The following is a 13,612-nucleotide window of genomic DNA, read 5'->3' as shown; positions in this document are numbered from 1 at the left end:
GTTTTAGGCAGACTATAGGCCTCATTCATTTGTGCATCTAGGATGTGGCTGAGTCATCAGGTGTATAGGACTCCTTCAGGTTTTTCAGCTCTTGGCAACTTAAAAAAAATTTTTTTAAATATTTATTTATTTATTTTGAGAGAGAGCGAGCGGGGGAGGGGCAAAGAGAGGGAGAGAGAGAATCTTAAGCAGGATCCGCGCTGTCAGCATGGAGCCCTGTGCAGGCCTTGATCTCACAAACCGTGAGATCATGACCTGAACCGAAATCAAGAGTCGGACACTTAACCAACTGAGTCACCCAGGTGCCCTATCCTTTGGCAACTTTTATGTCAAACTTTGGGCATGGGTATTTTGTGAATTTGCCTACGGCCCTGCTTACCTAGACACACCTGAAATGAAAGCATTTCATCCCCAGGGTCTTGCCATCATCATCATTGGTTTCTTTCAAGAAACAAGGTGCAAGCCATTCTGCTCCCAGATCCAATGAAATGTTCAGTTCTTGCAGCACCCCTGAAACCGCTCGAACGTTAAGTTGAACAAAAATCAAAATGCCGGCACTAAGGCTTTCCCGAGGCTCGGTTTTAAACTAAGTAACATTTTTCCTCTCTTCTGCAAACCTTACCCTTTCCTTTTTAGACTTCTGTTTCAGGAACCTGATACCACCTTAAAGACACAAGGAACAAGGCTGTCAGTGCATACACAACTCCTTTAGAAATTCGGCTAGATCCTATATTTCCCTATAACCCACCCTAGCCCTTGGGTGGGGTTGGGGTGGTGAGGATTGCCTCAGCCTGCTGCAGCCTCCATTGTCCTGCAAAGCAATAAAGCTATTGTTCCTTTTTTATCCCAAACTCTGTCTTCACGTTCTATTTTGGTTTCAAAACACAGAGGTAGGTTTTCAACACCACCACCTGTATCTTTGGTCTAGAAGTAAATACAGGTTACCCCTGCCTTCCGATCCACAGGTTTCTTTGTTTCTGTCTTCGTCTGGATTCTTTCAGGATCAGACCTTGCAACAAAGATGTAAATTCAAGGAGTTTATTGGGAAGTGTGGAAAACACTAGCGGGTGTAACGGAGAAACAGAATACAGGAAAAAGAAGTAAGTGTACATGCTGTTAAGCCCATGGAAGATTGGAGTTTCATCTTACATGGAAATGCTGACAAAAAAGTATTCCACCTGAGGAGGAGAGAGGGAACTGTGGTATTTGTCCACTAACTGGAGAGATTCTGTGATATGCTTAGAAGTGAAAGGGAAACCCACAGCTAAACCAATGACTCTCAAGGGTTCCTGGGGCAGGCTGATTTCTCTGTTGATTCCTCCTCTTTGTGGATCAGTAAGGCTTCCAGTATTCTGGGGAAGCAAGCCTTAGGGGGCAGAGATGCAGATTCGGCAGTTCCTATGTAACAGGATTCCCTCACGAGTCGTGACACCGAGGCCTTTCTCTCCAGGAAGCAGCTTTCTTCATGCCAGCACGGCTCAGTTGGGTCTGTACCCAAAGAACTGAGCCCCAAACGCCATGTAGTGTAGTTTTTTATACATTTTCTACTTCTCTGTCTCCCATATATGGTAACACACAAACATGATGTCTGATTATGTGGTCTCTTGTTACAAGGTCCTGAGGGATGTTGTCATGTATGCATATAGCCAGGTTGCCTTGAGGGTTTTTTTTTTTTTTCTTTCCTTAAGGTGGGGACCCTACCATACCTAGTCAACTAAAGTTCCTTCCAAGGGTGAAGGATAAGGACAGGAAAAATACTTCTGGCACAGCTTGCGGGACCTTCTTTTCAAACCTTGGGAAAGCCATTTTTCTTCCTCTTTTGGACTGAGACCATCTACCTACAGTCACAAACTCTCCTTGTTTTGGCCTTAGGCTTTTGTCAGTAAAACAAGGCAGATTCATAAGCTAATTTCTTTTATTGTCCAGCTGCTTCCTCCCCCTCCCCCCCCCCCCCCAATCCTCACCCCAAGGCTACCCTCCAATCCTTAGACCATCCACCCTGGGAAAAGAAAAGGGATGTACCTGAGTAAGAAAGACAGAATGAAAGAAACAGAACAAAAAGTATAGGTTGGGGCGCCAGGGTGGCTCAGTCAGTTAAGCATCAGGATTCGGCTCAGATCTTGCAATTCTGTGAGTTCAAGCCCCACATCAAGCTCTCTGCTGTCAGCATGGAGCCAGCTTTGGATCCTCTGTCTTCCTCTTTCTGCCCTTCTCCCACTTGCAAGTGCACTCACTCTATCAAAAGTAAATAAACATTAAAGAAAAAAAGTAATATAGGTGAACATCTCAAAGTTGTATGTTGTTGTCATCTTATACCTCTGCAGAGTTATAATGTGGGAGAGTTAAGTCTTTGGTGGACTGATTGCTAATAGCCACCTAGTTTCTCAGTGGCTTCGCACAACACAGATCTATTTCTTGTTCACAGAACAATCTGTTGCAAGTCTTGTGGGGGCCCAGGTGGTGAAGACTGTGCACCAGGCAGTCACTCAGGGACCCGGGCCCATTCCATCTGGTGATTCTATCTCTAGGTGCTCATAGGTATCTCTAGTCATTTTTAAATTGTGAAAGAATATGGAGGATGATGCCTGGGAGACTTTTAAGGACAAATATGAATTGGAGTTCATTATTTCGGCCTACATTCTATTGGTTGAACTTCGGTCATAAGGCTGACTGGGAAATCCAGTTTATCTAAATATTTAAGGGAAAAAGGGAGACACAACAGTAAGTGACGAGGCAATCTTTGTCATGGTGTGCAAAATAATTTAAGAGAAAAAGCATTGAACTAGGGATATGAAGATATTATTTGTATTTATTCACTCACTATCTCTGTGACTCCCAACCTAGTTACTTCATCTGTAGCCCTCACCTACTGACCTGTACAACAGTGACAATCATATGTGTCCTGCTTTAGACCCAAAGGGGCATCAGATATCACTGAGTTTGGCATCTTTCTCTAAGTCTACACTTGAGACCACCTGTGTCAGATTGCTTGGGCAACACCAGGACCTACTGACTAAGCAATGTCTGGTGTAGAAGGGCCTTGGGGTCTGCATTTTATAATTATTCCAAGTAGTTCTCTATACAAAAGTTGGAGATCCACTGACTTTGTTTAAAACTTTTCATTTTGCAGCTAAAGAAATCATAGCTCAGAGCAATGTAGGAGAACTCATCAGACAGTTCTAGTTAGTATAGACTAAAGCTGAAATCCCTGAGTTACTATCCAATGTTTTTTTTCCTTTTTTTTTTTTCCTAAACCACTCTATCCGGTGAAGATATTTTTGAGGATCAGATCACATAATGAATGTAAACACATTTCCTTTGAACTATAACTCATCGTATTGAAAACGTTACTTAATTTTGTAGCCAGTGGTCAGAAAACACCCTCTTTAGTGTTTACCTAGTTTTGAAAATATTATTCAGCATTTATGAAAGATTAGAAACAATATGTGGCAACATTGGTTTCATTCTTGAACTTTAGAATTTACCTATTATTTTTAAACAATTGTTTCATTTCTAAAATGTGCTCTAGACCGAGGCAGCCATGCTCGGATGTGTTTCTGTATGTCTGGTATCCACCTCCAGCTCATCTTTTTTTTTTTTTTTTTTAATTTTTTTTTTCAACGTTTTTTATTTATTTTTGGGACAGAGAGAGACAGAGCATGAATGGGGGAGGGGCAGAGAGAGAGGGAGACACAGAATCGGAAACAGGCTCCAGGCTCTGAGCCATCAGCCCAGAGCCTGACGCGGGGCTCGAACTCACGGACCGCGAGATCGTGACCTGGCTGAAGTCGGACGCTTAACCGACTGCGCCACCCAGGCGCCCCATCCTCCAGCTCATCTTAACCAGGCCCTGTCTATCCAAATTGTGGGCTTGCTTAGAATTCCTACAACACCTGCCTCTGTCTGTTGCTGGTCTTAAGTGGGCAACCTGCCATTCAGTAAAACATCCTGGGCTTAATATGGCTGCCCATCCCTTCCTTGGGGCCAAAGTGTTTTGGTGTTTTCTTTTTTCTACTTTTTATGATACATAAAAAAGGTGTTTCCTTCTACCTCTTCCCCAGAAGCAGTGCATTTCTGCCTGGGTGTTAGAAGCTGCAGGTCAGAGGGTCTGCTGCTCCCCATCCCAGTGGTGGATGGCTTTTCCTTCCTACTAGCAGTGGGTCTAGTGAAGTAAGAAAGGCTTTGTGCCTGTTCCATAGCAGCTGCTGATTGTCTCTGACATACAGCATCTTTTGCTTTCATCTGGAGTCTTGTGAACACTTAATGGAGTCCCATGGACTTATGATAAAGTATGAATTTTCCTTCATACTTTAGTATGGGATTCCTAGCTATTTCAAGCTATATTCTAGTTTATAGTTGGCCTTCAACAATTCATTAAAATTTTAACTTCTTGGACCTATTGTATGGCCTCCACCTTTCCCATTCAGGTCAAATTCGTGTGTGTGTGTGTGTGTGTGTGCCTCCTTTGAGGAGTTGTCACTCTGGAATTCAGTTTGCCTTGTTGTTTCATGAACTCAGCTCTCTCTGATGGACTTAGGGAAAATTATAGTTTTGTAGATTATCCAGACTTTTTGTGTTATTAATGTGAGATCAATATTCTCTTTGGCTGAGCACATGCAAAATTCCCCTTATATCCTGTATTATTTAATTGTGGTATTTAGTTGTCTGAAAGGCTCTGGAAACCATTTGGTTCAAGGAAACTATAGAATACACATATATGTATCATGACCAGTTATGAATCTAAAAAGTCATCACTGTGGCTTGTTCAGAAAGACTGCCCACTCCTTCTCACCATCCTAGGCCTACACAGGAGTTCTATTCTAAACCAGACCAATCCTAGTCTAAACCAGACCATTGCACATCATTGCAAATCTCTGGGCTTAGTGATCTGCTCTGGAGCTGTAGGGTCTAATTGTATAATCTGGGCTCAGGGAAGTAAATTGTGGCCTGCCTAGCTTTGCAATATACTAAGTTCTAATTTTTGAAGCTTATACAGATATGCCCCAGATCAAGTCTGGTTTCTTCTAGGCCCAAAGTAGCCTTTGTAGTAATGGGGTACTTCATATGATGTTGCCTGAGTCTTAAAGATATAAAAGAATTGACTCATTAAATTTGCAAACCATAGCGAGCACCCACAGACCCAGCATGAGACTTGGACTAGACGTAAGCTGGTGGGTCACAAGACTATGGCATTAGCAGGCAGTCACAAGGTGGTCTATGACTCCTAATGAATGCTGTTGGGCCTATTATGCCCCCAAATGGCATAATTCCTTACAGAAAAGGAAAGGGGTGTTTGGCCTGAGCCCTTGACTTTACCATATAATCTTTTGTAGTCTCAGTGTTCTCATCTGTAAAGTGGGAATGATAATGGTAATAACACTTATCTTCTAATGTTATATGAAGATTAAATGAGTTAGTTCATGTGAAACATTTATGAGAGTACCTAGCATATGTTAAGCCTTCAATAAGTAAAATTTGGTGTCAAGCACAATGCTAATAATTATTCCTTAAGATTTGACATTTTCTAGTTTCCCATAGGTTGCTTTACTGCTATATTCTCTCTGCTTTCCGATCTACTATAAGGACACAACTCTTCAATTTCTGCACCTTTTTTTTTATCCTAAGTAATTTTTAAAAAGAAATTTCGGGGCGCCTGGGTGGCTCAGTCGGTTGAGCGTCCGACTTCGGCTCAGGTCATGATCTCACAGTCCGTGGGTTCGAGCCCCGTGTCGGGCTCTGTGCTGACCGCTCAGAGCCTGGAGCCTGTTTCGGATTCTGTGTCTCCCTCTCTCTCTGCCCCTCCCCCACTTGCACTCTGTCTCAAAAATAAATAAACATTTAAAAAAAAAAAAAAAAGAAATTTCAAAAACAATTATCTATGAAGTTATTGACAACTAGATTTATTGTTCACTATTCGGTTTAAATCCTTGCTAAGACTGTTACCAAGAAAGTGAGTAGTGAAAATTGCATAATTTCGAAGGAAGTGGAATGAGGTATACTTCCTATAGCAAATATACATTATTTGTTTCATTTCAGTTGAAAATATCTCCTTTAAAGAATAGTCTATGAATCTCTTTTAAATAATGAGATACTTTATAAGCCAAGACAGACAAAATATATTAATTTAAAAGCGATTTTATCAAACAGTAAAATCTGTTAAACTGCATAGTATTAAAATCAGTTACTACTATAGCTGGAAGCTATATAGATGCTAACATTTTAGCTAAGAAAGAAAAGAAAAGAAACATTTGTGTCAGGTAAGTAATAAATGAATTATAAATGAATGTTGAAAAATAAGGATAGCAAAACACTTTCTGATACACAAAATATAGTTGCAAACACTTTTTGCTATTTCCTAAAATGACGTCCTGGTCAAAAATATTGCTGATCACTACTCTTGTGTCTCTGAAATTTTCTTAGGAATTTTTGGTGTTATTAACACAACAGAACTCAAGGCCATACAACTGGATCATTTCTGGAATGAGTGAAACCACTTGGTAATTTCATACAATTCAATGACCGATCATTTGTTCCTTCATTCATTTATCAAACAAGTCCTATGTGAAAGTTATGGGCACTGTGTTAAGGATATAAAAAGAGGACTGAGATGCATTCCAAGGAATGATCTCACACAAATAATGGGCGCACCAGCAAAGGAGTGAAGCATCAACAAAAAAACACAGGAAGTGTGGTAGGAATTTGAATGGTTCAGAAATACACACAAGTTTCTATTGAGAGATAGGAGCACACTGAATTAATTTAATTATCAGAGCTGAATATTTTATTTCTTTCAGTTATAAAGCCAGTCTATTTTTATAACTGCCCTCTAAACATGAATTAGACAATAAGACTGAAAAATAGACTTCTTATAAATGGACAATGGAGAAAAGGAGGTAAACTTTTTGGTGAAGGTCCTGTCTCCACGATTCCCAGTTAAGAGACAACATTATGAAAAACTGGGAGATCTTTTAAAACTAGGGTTTCCTTTCAGTATCCTTAGATGGCTTTGTAAAAAAAAAAAAAAAGAAAAAGAAAAGAAAAAAAAAAAAAAGCTTGGTCCTACATTAGTGAACATAGAAAATTGAGATTCTTTTGTAAGATCTGGAACTGCTGTATAAGATAATAGTAAATGTATTTTACTTTTTAAATATTTCCAGCGAAGGTTTTCATGAGCTTCATGTGTAATAATAACCATGCAAAGAATGCATTTTAGTGAAACAAGAAACAACTCAACTCTTGGGATTGTTTCAGTAGCCAGTGAGAGGAACCTGCGTTCAAAAGTCACAGGAATTTAGGCTGAGAAAATGCTGCTTGTCACACATTTAAAATGCACACAACAGCAAAGGAAGTTGAAGGAAATTTAAGAGTTGAGGTTTGAAACAACGAAGGTTGTGTTTGATCACAACGAAGGCATAGAGTATGAACCAGACTTTTTCAGTCGTTGAAACACTAGACAAGGAGAGGCCTGGGATCTTTAAATTTGCAAAAGTAGATTGTTTCAAGAAATGCTGTGTTTTGAGACAAATTTAATCAGGAATGTTTAACTGGCAGAAATATTTTTACTTCTATTAATGTATTTAGAGATATTGAAATTCAAATTTGAGTTGCATCCTTTCTTGCTTGGATATTTGCTCTTAATTAAAACATTTTCTATCCCTTAATCCGTTCTATCCTTTAGCTTTTTTGCTATATATGAAGTTCTAAATCACGTAGAATTAGTGAGAATGTAAACTGCCTTTTATAATGGCTTTATTTTCATATTATTAAAATCTTATTAAAATGTAGAAATGTTAAAATATTAAGTGACTGTAATATGTGCTGCCAATATTAATTTTGGAGGGTTTAATTTTTGAGATGGATATTAATTGCTCTGAAGATTAAAGTGTTATTCTTTGATGTTTCTGGAATATATTCATCCCTTGAGATATGCCATTACACACCTTTCTTTCCCAGAAATTTTGCATTTAGGGACATGAGAGTTAAATTTACATAGTTCACTATTTTTTTTTCATTTTATTACTCTTAAATTTAAACATGTTCTGCTACTCCAACAAAATTTCTGTGGCTTCACAGAAATATTAAACACTAAAGGACAAAGTTAATTCAAAACATGGCTGTAATGTACTTATGATGTGCTCAAGAATGACTTAGGACTAACTCAGAAAACAAATAAAGTAAAATGTTCTCATTCTCAGATTATTGACAATATTAACAATAAGATGATTTTCATGTAAGAATTATCAGAATGATTGATACTCATAAAAATGAAGTCGTACGAAGGGAAAAAGTTCTGCAGACTAGAATGTTTGGCAAACTGTGATGTGCAACCTGAAGGAAAAGGTAGCATTTAGATTGGAGAAGACATTCCAAAACAGAAGATTCAGCAAGAGTTTTGTGAAGAGAGTTTATTTCTGGGATAGTGAGAAGCAGGTAACCATGTTGGATGGGTAATTTAGAGTCAAATTCTGGAGGGCCATAATGGAAGCCAACAGAGGAAAGAAGGAGAAGTTGATTAACAGGAAAAAAATGCCATGTAAAGGTCGAGGAAAATTTGGACTGAGATGGGGCCACTGAATTAGGTGAACTCCAGAGTGAAGTTTCAAAAGAGCATTAAGAATCGAAGCCACATTATAGAAGTCTAAGAAGAAAAACAGTTATGATAAATGGTGGCAGCAGGAATAGCCCACTCATCTGAGGAAAAGGAAAATTAGGGTCAAGGAAAGTTGTAGAGTAAGTGTCTGTGTGTGTGTTCAGGATAGATAACACATTCTATAAAATGTGATCAAATGAAAATAAAATATCTAGCATGAATACATGGAATCTAGTATGCTTCTCAGGTACAGTGAATGAGTAGAATTATGTGATTAATTGCATTCGATAAATTTAATATCACAAATTCCTTTGGCACACAAACAGCCTCGTGTGTCCTCGTGTTTGAGGGATATATTTTCGATAGATGGCAAAATGCAGATTCCTGTTTTCCTGCAACAGGTAAGTGCCAGGAATGACAACGTGCCGCTCACCTGAGCAACCCTGAGCCATGCTGGGACAAACAGTGCAGGGACTAGCCTGCTAACCAAGCAGTTCTGTGTAAGCATCTTTCCGCTCAGGTTCTGGGGGACTGAGGTGTATGAAAACTCACTGCTCCCATCCTTAGAATGTAGAGTACCTATTGTGTAGGGTATTTGTCATTTTCAGTCTGTTTATAATCTTTTTTTCCATTTAGTGAAGGCTCCTTTTGACTGGAGGTGGTTAATCAGTAGTCTTTATTATCCTGCACCTCACCTCCATCTGCCACACACACACACACACACACACACACACACACACACACCACAACACACACACACACACACACACACACACACTCCTAACACACAAGTTATCATCTGATCGAGGTTTGCCAATCAGATTCACCATACCCCTGGTCATAGTGATGGGTGATCAGGTCAGGGTCAATGGGCATGTGACCAGACCAGGGCAATCCGAGTATCCCCAGGGCTTTGACTCTTGACGGCTACAGGAAAGGAGTATACTTTTATTTTCTCTGAGATTGCTAGGCTTAAAGGACAAATAAACCTAGACCTGCCAATTATTTTTGCAATCACATCAGAGAAACATTCCTGGGAACAAAGCCCGCTCAGAAAAAGCAGAGCTGAGAGATAGAGAAGGACAGAACCCTGATGAAATTGGTTTAAGTTCCAGGATCCACTTATGGTTCTATTTCTGTTATGTAAGCCAGAACATTCTTTTTCTTTTCCTCAGTTCGTTGTTATTTGCTACTTTTCCTCAGTTCATTGTTATGATGCAACTCCTGAGAATAGTTGGTCAAAATGTAAGGAGAAAAGGTATGAGCAGGAGAATTATAACTATTCCCTTCTCTGAGTATCTAGACCTCTTTAATATTCATTTCTATAAGAAACGCGCACTTCACTTCCTCCAATGTGTTATGGCCTTTCATGTACTTATTTTTATTTCTGGTACTAGAATGTGGACTTCTTGAGAGCAGGGATAGTTTCTGCTGTTTGTTTGTTTGTTTTCTGCCATTCTGTTGTGTGACAGACCCTATAACTCAGTAGCCCTCAGGCGCCTCAAGCTTTTCCCCTTGTTCATCTACCACTGCAGAGACTGGCAAAGGCCAGGTATTCACTTTCTGAGAAAGTGCTACTGCTAAGACTGATAGTGTGTTTCAATTCTGCTCATTGAGGTATAAGTAGAAATGTGCTGAGAAAGATGGTTTATTTTCCAAGAAAAGTTCTGTTTTTGCCATTACTTCTTTCTTTGTGCTTGGAACGTGGTTGGGCAAAAAGACAGTGTCTTGAGCTGCAGCAGCCATATTGTGATAAGGAGGCACGAGCATGAGGGAAACAAAAAGCCAACTTGCTTAAAATAAAAATTGTACCATGCCTGAAACTACCTGCATTCAAACTTATTTTTACTCGATCAAGTTTAGAATACAGAGGCCCATGTTTATCTAGAACTTAGCTTAACATGTTAGTGATTATGTACCAAACTTCTTGTTTCCTGAATGATCCATCAACTTCAATCTAGACGTTAATGTCTATGAATCTCTAATTTTGAGGCTGGCAAAATTTTGTGTTGGAAAGCACATAAGCATTAAAATCAGAGGAGGTGAGCTGATTTCTATTCTCGGCAGATTACTAACTGTATGATAGGACCTTATAAAAGTCACTGATTATGAATTTCTGCTTCTTTTTATTATAGTGGCGATAAATTATATTCCTTAGGTGCTTCACAGGTTGGCATAAGGATTTAGTTGGAAAATGTATGTGAATATATTTTATAAGATGTAAGATGCTAAACAAATGTTAATTACACATTTTTAATTTAATTTCTTCATGCAGAACTGTAGATATGTAGATTTAGTTGGAAAATGTATGTGAATATATTTTATAAGATGTAAGATGCTAAACAAATGTTAATTATATATTTTTAATTTAATTTCTTCATGCAGAACTATAGATATGTCTTATCCTTCATGCAGAACTGTAGATATGGTAAGCAGCAAAGATTGCCTAAGAGAATATTATTAATAACTTATTTTGCATAAACTTAGTTATAAAGTAACATTATATTTAAGTTAAAATACTTTCCACTGTGTGAAGATCATGCACTATTCTGTTTGTAAATCATATACTTATGACGGCCTGTTTATGTTCATCCTCCACGATGACGAAGGAACAAAAGAAATGCCTGGAAATGTTTTATTCGTAATGCCATAAAAGCCCAGATTCAGTGTGGTTATTTCAACAGAGCAGAAGTGCTAACATTTTAAAGTTAAGCATTGAAGAAACCTCACACTATTTTGATACTGTTACTTGAAAAGTAATATGGCAGAGCCTTTGACTATGTCTAGAATAATACCTGGAGAATCCAGTGTCTGTGTAAAATTTCATAGGATCAGCTGTTTAAACATCAGCCTGATTAAATATCAATACATGTTTTGCAAGCATTGTAAATTTTACCCTATTATTATCTCGTAACATAATTTTCCACTAGTAAACAGATTTTCCTGAAAGCAGCCAAATTATCATGTATCATGTCCTCATCCCAAAATGTAAGGGTGTTCTACCAAAACACTCCAGGGAAAATAGCAAGTTTCCATCTGCCTTGTCCTGTGTACCAAAGATCAGAAAGTTCACCTGGCTGGTTTTAAAATAGCCTCATTCCAACAATGCAAGAGAACTTATGCCTTTTCTTGGTCTTCTTAGTTACAAAACTTAAGCTTTTTTTCACTATGCATTATCTAAAATAAATAACACATTAGTGTAACAAAATACAAACTCCAAAAGAACATCGTCTAGAGGGAGGCTTTTATTCTTTTTTTTATATTTGTATTCCAATTTTCATATTTCCTTTTTCTACTTTAAACATTTCTTAATTCCTCCAAATATTATTATAAAAGAAAAAAGATCTTTCAACTTTGACCATTTGAATTGTAATTACCTAGTGCTCGCTACTTAGGGAAGAATACATAATAATCATAGTTGTTTTGGGTTTAAGGTACAGTATGGTTTACTTCTTAATTTAACTTGATTAGAAATGAAATAGATAGATATTGGAATACATTTGAGATGATAAGCTCCTGCAAAGTAAAGAGTGTACCTTGTCCCTCTTTTGTAACTTTCTAATAATACTAAAATACTAGTCTGACAACTAGTAATGTGGGTCAGTACTTGTTTGATTAACCTATACATCAACATCATTCAAACTTGTTAGTACATCCCAAATAAAAATCACAATTAAAAAAGCAAAAATTTGCAACATAAATATCATAGGGTGTTTTTTTTTTTTTTTGGTATTTTTCCCCTTTTATCTCCAGTTGGTATCAGAGAGATATAATTTTATAAATGATATTTATACCTATTAGTAGGTATAAACTCTCAAATTTTATTCACTTAACCCTGGTTGATATAAATAAGTAAATGAATAATGAGTAAACAGACTTTTTAGGGCAATGATAAAGAGTTGAGGATGAATTTTCTTCAATACTGATACTAAATTGAAAATCAATAGTGTTTTTGCCCAGAGAGGAACAAAATTAAATCAATTTCCAGACCAAATTGGTGTTGTTGTTGTTTTTCTTTTAGTTCTGAAGAACTGATCTGATTTTTATTCATAAAAGAAATTTCATGTATTAAATTGTCTTTCAGTCCCTCCACTTCAATTATCCTAATAATAGGAAAATATACAGAAGGTAAACCAAACTTATTTCTATCCTAGTTAACTTTGAACTATACATACTGTTAGAATTCTAAAAGATAATATTTTCAGTGTGCATGATTTCAAAGCAACATAAATATATTTTATACAGTACGTATTTTAAAAGTTGACAGTGTTTTTGTACCATTCGTATGCTGTTCTGGAACAAATAGCAAACAAGCAAACCAAAACAACAACAACAAAAAAAGAACACAAGAACCAAAGAAAAAGAAAAGAAAATGAAAAAAGAAAATTAGTGTTCTCACCAGACTGCCAAGAATTCTCCTTATGGATCCATGCAAGCCTCTAATTTTTAGCGGGTTGCTTTTATAGCTTTTGGAATGTTGCCATTGAATTTTCCCTTAATTTATTGTCAGACTGTTTCTAGTAGATTTCTCTCAGTGGTTTGCTGAACTCTCCCCAGCAAACTGCCCTCAAGTCACCTGAGCCATAGCCAGCAGAGGACTCTTATGACCCATGTCTACAGGCTGTTGAGCTCAGCTCAGGGAATTGTGCATCCTGACCACCAGAGCTCTTCCAGGTAAGGCCAGTCCACTTCCAAAGAGTTGCTGGACCTCTCCCAGCACATTGGCACACTCTGACGGCTGGACTATTCCCAGTCAACTGGCAGAATATAATCAGTTGGCTGCTGACAATGGAAATGTAGCCGTCACTACTCAAAAGATGACACCTTTCTTCATGAGGCAATTCGGTGATACGGGGGGAAAAATGTAGCCATGGTTATAGCAAACCAGTGTTTAATGTAGAAACAGTAACTGCTTACCACAAACCCTCAATACAACCAGTAAACAAATTTACAAATTAGAGCTGAGTTACAGATTTCCCACACATATTTCTTCTATCCAGCTTTTTTTAAATAATGTTTATT

The 13,612-nt window shown here is 37.9% G+C and overlaps 1 long non-coding RNA gene across 1 annotated transcript; it reads right to left on the bottom strand.

Moving 5' to 3' along the window:
- Positions 1-410: 410 nt before the first annotated feature.
- On the bottom strand, positions 411-13,211 carry LOC131493001 (uncharacterized). The gene is made up of 3 exons (XR_009252392.1): positions 12,990-13,211; positions 2,023-2,235; positions 411-510 (listed from the first exon to the last, which is right to left on the bottom strand). It is a non-coding gene; the product is annotated as an uncharacterized LOC131493001 (long non-coding RNA).
- Positions 13,212-13,612: the final 401 nt, after the last annotated feature.

The sequence above is a fragment of the Neofelis nebulosa genome, chromosome 2 (assembly GCF_028018385.1).
Source record: "Neofelis nebulosa isolate mNeoNeb1 chromosome 2, mNeoNeb1.pri, whole genome shotgun sequence".
In the NCBI taxonomy this organism is placed as follows: domain Eukaryota; kingdom Metazoa; phylum Chordata; class Mammalia; order Carnivora; family Felidae; genus Neofelis; species Neofelis nebulosa.
The sequence above is the reverse complement of the archived record's forward strand: the minus strand, read 5'-3'. Positions and strand labels throughout refer to the sequence as shown.